The 7,314-nt window shown below is 45.1% G+C and overlaps 1 pseudogene; it reads left to right on the top strand.

Annotated features, from left to right (window-relative positions):
• Positions 1-236: 236 nt before the first annotated feature.
• Positions 237-5,492, top strand: LOC135536584 (NXPE family member 3-like; annotated as a pseudogene).
• The last annotated feature ends 1,822 nt before the right edge of the window (positions 5,493-7,314 follow it).

Genomic DNA, 7,314 nt, shown 5'->3' with positions numbered 1-7,314 from the left:
AATCAACAATTCTGTTTGGGTGATTCCCCAGCTGTCTATCACAGCCTTCTGGTTTCAACCAGTGTGCCCGAATGCACATTTTGACTCGGGACCATTCCCAATCCAGGTCAGTGTTTTTTAGTTGCACGGAAGAAGATGATGTAAGTTCTGGCTAGCTTTTTGGCAAGTTGAGTGTGTTTATTTTCGAAAGATTATGTGTTGTGGGGTTTATTATCGGGTGGGTAAATGCTATGCAATGATGATCGACTGCAAACTGTTACTTTTAGGCTGAATGTACTGTGGCAAACCTCTTCAAGGTTAGGGAGCGTTTGTCACAAATTAAGTGGTAAACTGTCACCCAAGAATGAGAGTTCCTTCGAACAGGACAGTACCTGTGTGTTTGTTTCTCCGTCCTGGTCCACCCAGGCCGTAGGCGAGGTCAAGGATAGCAGGGTTCGGTACATGAATCGGGTTCTCGGTAGGTCCAGGTCCAAACGCCAACAGGTAAGTCCAAAACAATCCAGCTCATACACGGTAAATCCAGCCCATCTCTATTGTCTCTTTCTCTATCGTTCATAGATCCTTCCAGCACTCGCTCTCTCTCTCTTCCTGGTTTTTCTTGACCCTTTATCTGTGGGTCGGCTCCACCTTCTGGGGGTTCCCCTTGCTTCTGGGACTTGTAGTTTTGGCGGTCGGCCATTTTGTGATCTGTAGTTCTGACAGGGGTGGCCATTTTAGTGATCGGGCAGAGTCCGTTTATTAGTTCTGCTCTCACATATCTGACATTTATCACTCGACCCCCTTCTTTGCCACAGTACAGATTATGTACATTTCAGATACTCCATGTGCATGTTGACTATAATAGTGCCTGTATTGCATTGAATGCCCAGTAGACGTTATTGTTTAGAGACTGTTAATTGCTGTAGCCTGTACAGTATGTGCATGTTACCACTGTGTGTTCATAGTTTGCGCTACTGTTAAGCCGTGGCGAGATTCTAGAACTTTTCAGAGACAGTTCTCATGCATGCACAGTAAAATGTATGACTCTGTTGCACCAGACACAGATCAGATAAGACCTACACTAGGCCAGAAATGCGTCAATAAAACTAGCCTGTAAAACAAATTACTTCTCTCTCTCTCTCTCTCTCTGGGCGATATGTATGTATTGTATTTATTACATGTTCCGAGGTCTCTCTTTGTGGCACCTGACCACACTACTGAACAGTAGTCCAGGTGCGACAACTAGAGCCTGTAGGACCTGCCTTGTTGATAGTGCTGTTAAGACTGCAGAGCAACACTTTTTTTAATGTATAGACTTCTGCTGTTGTATCAACATGTTTTGACCATGACAGTTTACAGGGTTACTCCAAGCAGTTTAGTCACCTAAACTTGTTACATTTTCACATGATTTATTTCCATGATTTAGTTGAGGTTTATGGTTTAGTGAATGTTTTGTCCCAAATACAATGCTTTTAGTTTTAGAAAATATTTAGGGCTAACTTAATCCTTGCCACCCATTCTGAAACTTGCAGTCATTTCAGTCGCTGTAGTAGCTGAAATGTTTAGTGTTGAGTCATCCGCGTACATAGACACTCTGGCTTTACTCAATGCCAGTGGCATGTCATTAGTAAAACAATTAAAAAGTAAGAGACCTAAACAGCTACCCTGGGGAATTCCTGATTCTACCTGGATTTTGTGAGAGGCTTCCATTAAAGAACATCCTCTGTTGTGTTAGACAGGTAACTCTTTATCCACAATATAGGGTGTAAAGCCATAAAACATGTGTTTTTCATAGTCAACAGACTATGGTCGATAATGTCAAAAGCCGCACTGAAGTATGACAAAACAGCCTCCATAATCTTTTTATAATCAATTTCTCTCAGCCGAAAAAACTGAAATATCACATTTACATCAGACCCTTTACACAGTATTTTTTAAAGCACCTTTGGCAGTGATTACAGCCTTGAGTCTTCTTTGGTATGACACTATAAGCTTGGCACACCTGTATTTGGGGAGTTTCTCCCAATCTTCTCTGCAGATCCTCTCCAGCTCTATCAGGTTGGATGGGGAGCGTTGCTGCACAGCTATTTTCAGGTCTCTCCAGAGATGTTCGATCGGGTTCAAGTCCAGGCTCTGGCTGGGCCACTCAAGGACATTCAGAGACTTGTTCCGATACCACTCCTGCGTTATTTTGTCTCTACCACTCTACCATATTGGCCTGATTGGTGGAGTGCTGCAGAGATGGTTGTCCTTCTGGAATGTTCTCACATCTCCACAGAAGAACTCTGGAGCTCTGTCAGAGTAACCATGGGGCTCTTGGTCACCTCCCTGACCAAAGCCCTTCTCCCCCGATTGCTAAGTTTTGCCAGGTGGCCAGCTCTAGAAAGAGTCTTGGTGGTTCCAAACATCTTCCATTTAAGAATGATGGAGGCCACTGTGTTCTTGGGGACCTTCAATGCTGCAGAATTGTTTTGGTACCCTTCCCCAGATCTGTGCCTTGGCACAATCCTGTCTTGGAGCTCTACAGACAATTCCTTAGACCTCAAGGCTTGGTTTTGCTCTGACATGCACTGTCAACTGTGGGACCTTATATAGACAGGTGTGTGCCTTTCCAAATCATGTCCAATCAACTGAATTTACCACAAGTTGTCGAAACATCTCAAGGATGATCAATGGAAACAGGACGCACCTGAACAAAAATGTTGAGTCTTATAGCAAAGGGTCTGAATACTTATGTAAATAAGTTATTTCTGTTTTTTCTAAAAATCTGTTTTTGTTTTGTAATTATGGGGTATTGTGATGTCATTATGAGGTATTGTGTGTAGATTGATGAGGAAAACATTATATTTAATGCATTTTAGAATAAGGCTGTAACATAAGAAAATGTGGAGAAAGGGAAGGGGTCTGAATACCTTCCGAAATAATAAAGATTCCATTAAAATACCCTCCCTTTGGAACCCTAGACAGGAGCCATGTGGGATTGTCAGTCGAAATATGTCTGCATCTTCCTCCTGCTGGCTCTGTCAGGCCTCTTCTTCCTGTTCCGTAACATCAACATTCTGGAGGTGAGGACCTTGCTTCTATCATTATCTACCTGCATCAGCCTACACAACTCTCCCTTTAGTGACCTCTAATCTCCTCCATAGTGGAAGCTCAACAGTACATTGGACTTAAGCAGCATCCACTCAGAGGGCTCTCCTCCTTGCCTCGATCGCAAGCTGAGCTTCTTCTGTAGCCACCTGGTCCAGGAGCCCTCTACCGAGGAGGCTCTGGAAGATTGTTCCCCCTGGAGTCCATCGCCGGGCCAGAGCCTCTGCCCGTGACGACACCCCTGGACCAGACCAGTGACCCTGCACACAGTCTGTTTGCAATCCTTCCAGCAGGGGGAGGAGAGAGAGGGCACGTCGGGGACCAGCTAGAGGCTCTGGTCCTTATGAACGATTTCCAGGGGCGTCCCAAGAGCCGTGGCGGGGACTTCCTGCTGGCCCGGCTGCACTCCCCAGAGTTGGGGGCGGGCGTTGCAGGACAGGTACTAGACCACTTGAATGGGACCTACTCTGCTATTTTCCCGTTACTCTGGGAAGGGTCTGTATGGGTGGAGGTGACACTGGTCCATCCTAGCGAGGCAGTTTCTCTTCTACGACGCTTACAAGAGGAACGGCTAAACTGGGTGCCTTCCAAGAGCCTGTTCCGTTCTGGATTATTGTCTGAGACCACCGAGTGTAACCTGTGTCTGCCGAACAACCAGCAGCCACTGTGCGATTACACAGACCCCCGTACGGGGGAACCTTGGTTCTGCTACAAGCCCAAGACGCTGGCTTGTGACACGCGGATCAACCACTTCAAGGCAGGCTCCCAGACATATCTGCAACATCTGACCAGCAAAGAAGCGCTGCTCTTCCAGAGGTTAGTAGGAGGTAAAACACAATGTGTGTGTGAATAAGGACTCGATTCAATCCCTAAGGCTGAAGTTCAGCGTTGTAGCACGATTTGACATTGAAAGGCGATGTTACCGCGGTAGCGAAGACTGCATTCACGGCCAACGCTGCATATGTCGGCTCAATGGGAAATGACCTTTAATTTCATGGCTACTGTGATGAACTTGGGTGATTGAATCGAGTCCAAAGTGCATTGTCTGTTTCATCTGGCTGCTATTTATGCTCCCCCCCCTCCCCCCAGATTATACAGTGGTTCAGGTGAATGGTATTGCTTGCTACAGTTTTTTTTTTCTAATCACGTAAAATTATTGATACTTTTTTTTTTTTTTAGTGGCATCAACATCAACATTCATGCAACGGGGTCTGACAGCGTCACTGTGCTGCCAAAGGAGAAAGGTGGGAATTTCGCTAAAATTATTGCAGAGTGTGAAGAAAAAATGTGATTTTATCTGTCAAGTGATGGTAGCTTTGTGCATCACGGCAACTTCCGCATTTCAGACAAACCAGATGAGACCTATCAGACCCTCCCCTCCCCTCCAGGACCCCTCCTCTGGGTATTACTACCAAGGGTCATGGCGGGCGCTGGATGGTGTCGTAATACGCCAGTTTAACGACCCCGCTGCCGTTATTAAGTGTCTGAAGGGCAAGCAGGTGTACATGTACGGAGACTCCACCGTTAGACAGTACTATGACTACCTCACCAGCTTTGTGCCAGGTGAGTGTTGTTTGCCAAACCTATTACATCTTACACCCGACTGTGTCTCAGGTGTGTAAAAATGATCTCTCTTTCTCTCAACATTCATCTCTCTCTCTCTCTCTCTCAGAGCTGAAGAAGTTCAACCTTAGAAGTCATGTGAGAGCGGGGCCATTCATGGCAGAGAACATCCCCAACAACATCCTGTTGAAGTACCGCTGCCACGGCCCCCCCATATTCTGGCCCCCTCTCAGTGTCAGTCAGCTGCACTACGTAGCTAATGAGCTGGACGGCCTGGCCGGTGGTTCAGACACTGTTGTCGTCATCAGCGTATCGACCCATTTCAGCTTTTTCCCTCTGCAGGCCTACATTCGCCGACTACGACGTATTCGAAGGGCGGTGGTTCGCCTTCTGAACCGAGCTCCGGGGACCGTAGTAGTTGTGCGCTCTGCCAACCTGGACCAAAGGAAGGACAACTTCATCAACAGTGACTGATCTTGACCCAGCTGGACAGGGTGCTCAAGGCCATGTTCAGGGGTCTGGATGTGATGCTGCTGGATGCCTGGGAGATGACCCTTGCCCACCACCTCCCCCACGATCTTCACCCAGCCCCCCCCATCATCAAGAACATGATAAACACAATCCTCTCTGGTGTCTGCCCCCTGTCATCAAGAACATGATAAATATTGAATAATGTAGTAACCAACAAAGTGTCCTTCTTCTTAGTTGTCCGTGTCTCTTCGATGACTTGTCATGTAGTCTGGAGCAGAAGGTTCCCTTCGTTCTTTGTTCTGGAAGGTTCTGGTCCTTAAACGTTTTTGTATTTCTTCTTCCTGAAAAGTCTGATAAGACAAAATAAAGTTTGGGCTGTTTTTACTTGATTCTTTGAATGTCTTGAGTGTTTTTAATCTGTGCGGGTCTGACCACAAGGGTTAATGGCATCACAAAACAATCAACCATATGACATTAGTTTTCCATATCTCCCCACTGACCATTCACGTTCTTTATGTTAGAATTATTGTTCCATTATCCCCTTTTTTGGACGTTAGAGTTTTGGGCAGGCAAAAGTCTCTGGAGTCAAAGGGACAGTCCTTTAGCCAACACTGGAGGGTCGAGAGTACTCTTAATTTACTGCTTAATTTACGACCGGGTGTGGTGTCAAAACGGCCCAGTGCCCACCTCCCCTTTGCAGGGGGAGAGGGTCTGGTTATTATCAGCTATTGTCAAGCTGATCTGACCCATTGTGATCCTCACAGGACAACGATGACACATGTTAAAGGTAAATTTGCGAATTTCTTTCCTTCTAAATGAGTTTGAGCCAATCAGTTGTGTTGTGACAAGGTAGGGGTGGTATACAGAAGATATCCATATTATGGCAAGAATAGCTCAAATGAGCAAAGAGAAACGACAGTCCAGAATGACTTTAAGACATGAAGGTCAATCAATCCGGAAAATGTCAAGAACTTAAAAAATTTCTTAAAAGTGCAGTCGCAAAAACCATCAAGCGCTATGATGAAACTGGCTCTCATGAGGACCGCCACAGGAAAGAAAAAACCCAGAGTTACCTCTGCTGCAGAGGATAAGTTCATTAGAGTTAACTGCACCTCAGATTGCAGCCCAAATAAATGCATCACAGAGTTCAAGTAACAGACACATCTCAACATCAACTGTTCAGATGAGACTGTGTGAATCAGGCAGGCATTCACGGTCGAATTGCTGCAAAGAAACCACTACTAAAGATCATCAATAAGAAGAAGAGACTTGCTTGGGCCAAGAAACGCAACCAATTAACATTAGACTGGTGGAAATCTGTCCTTTGGTCTGATGAGTCCAAATTTGAGATTTCTGGTTCCAACCACTGTAGTCTTTGTGAGATGCAGAGTAGATGAACGGATGTTCTCTGCATGTGTGGTTCCCACCGTGAAGCATGGAGGAGGAGGTGTGATGGTGTGGGGGTGCTTTGCTGTTGACATTGTGATTTATTTAGAATTCAAGGCACAATTAACCAGCATGGTTACCACAGCATTCTGCAGCGATACGCCATCCCATCTGGTTTGTGTTTGGTGGGACTATCATTTGTTTTTCAACAGGACAATGACCCAAAACACACCTCCAGGCTGTATAAGGGCTATTTGGACCAAGAAGGAGAGTGATGGAGTGCTGCATCAGATGACCTGGCCTCCACAATCACCAGACCTCAACCCAATTGAAATGGTTTAGGATGAGTTGGACCGCAGAGTGAAGGAAAAGCAGCCAACAAGTGCTCAGCATATGTGGAACTCCTTCAACTCCTTCCGTTGGAAAAGCATTCCTCATGAAGATGGTTGAGAGAATGCCAAGAGTGTGCAAAGGGTAAGAAGAGGATTCTTCTTGAAGAATATAAAATGTCAAATCTATTTTGATTTGTGTAACACTTTTTTGGTTACTACGTGATGCCATATGTGTTATTTCATAATTTTGAATTTTTCACTATTATTCAACAATGTAGAAAATAGTAAAAATAAAATCAAGAAAACCCTTGAATGAGTAGGTGTTTCCAAAATGTTGACTGGAACTGTACCCATAAAAACTCGCTGCTGTCGTTGCTGCCGACTGTGATTCTAACATGTATTGACTCAGGGTGTGAATACTTATGTAAATTAGATATTTCTAAGACATTTTCAATAATTTTACAAAAATGTTGAAAAATAAATGTCACTTTGT

The sequence above is a fragment of the Oncorhynchus masou genome, unplaced genomic scaffold (assembly GCF_036934945.1).
Source record: "Oncorhynchus masou masou isolate Uvic2021 unplaced genomic scaffold, UVic_Omas_1.1 unplaced_scaffold_640, whole genome shotgun sequence".
Lineage (NCBI taxonomy): Eukaryota > Metazoa > Chordata > Actinopteri > Salmoniformes > Salmonidae > Oncorhynchus > Oncorhynchus masou.
This window is presented reverse-complemented; position numbering and strand designations above follow the sequence as displayed.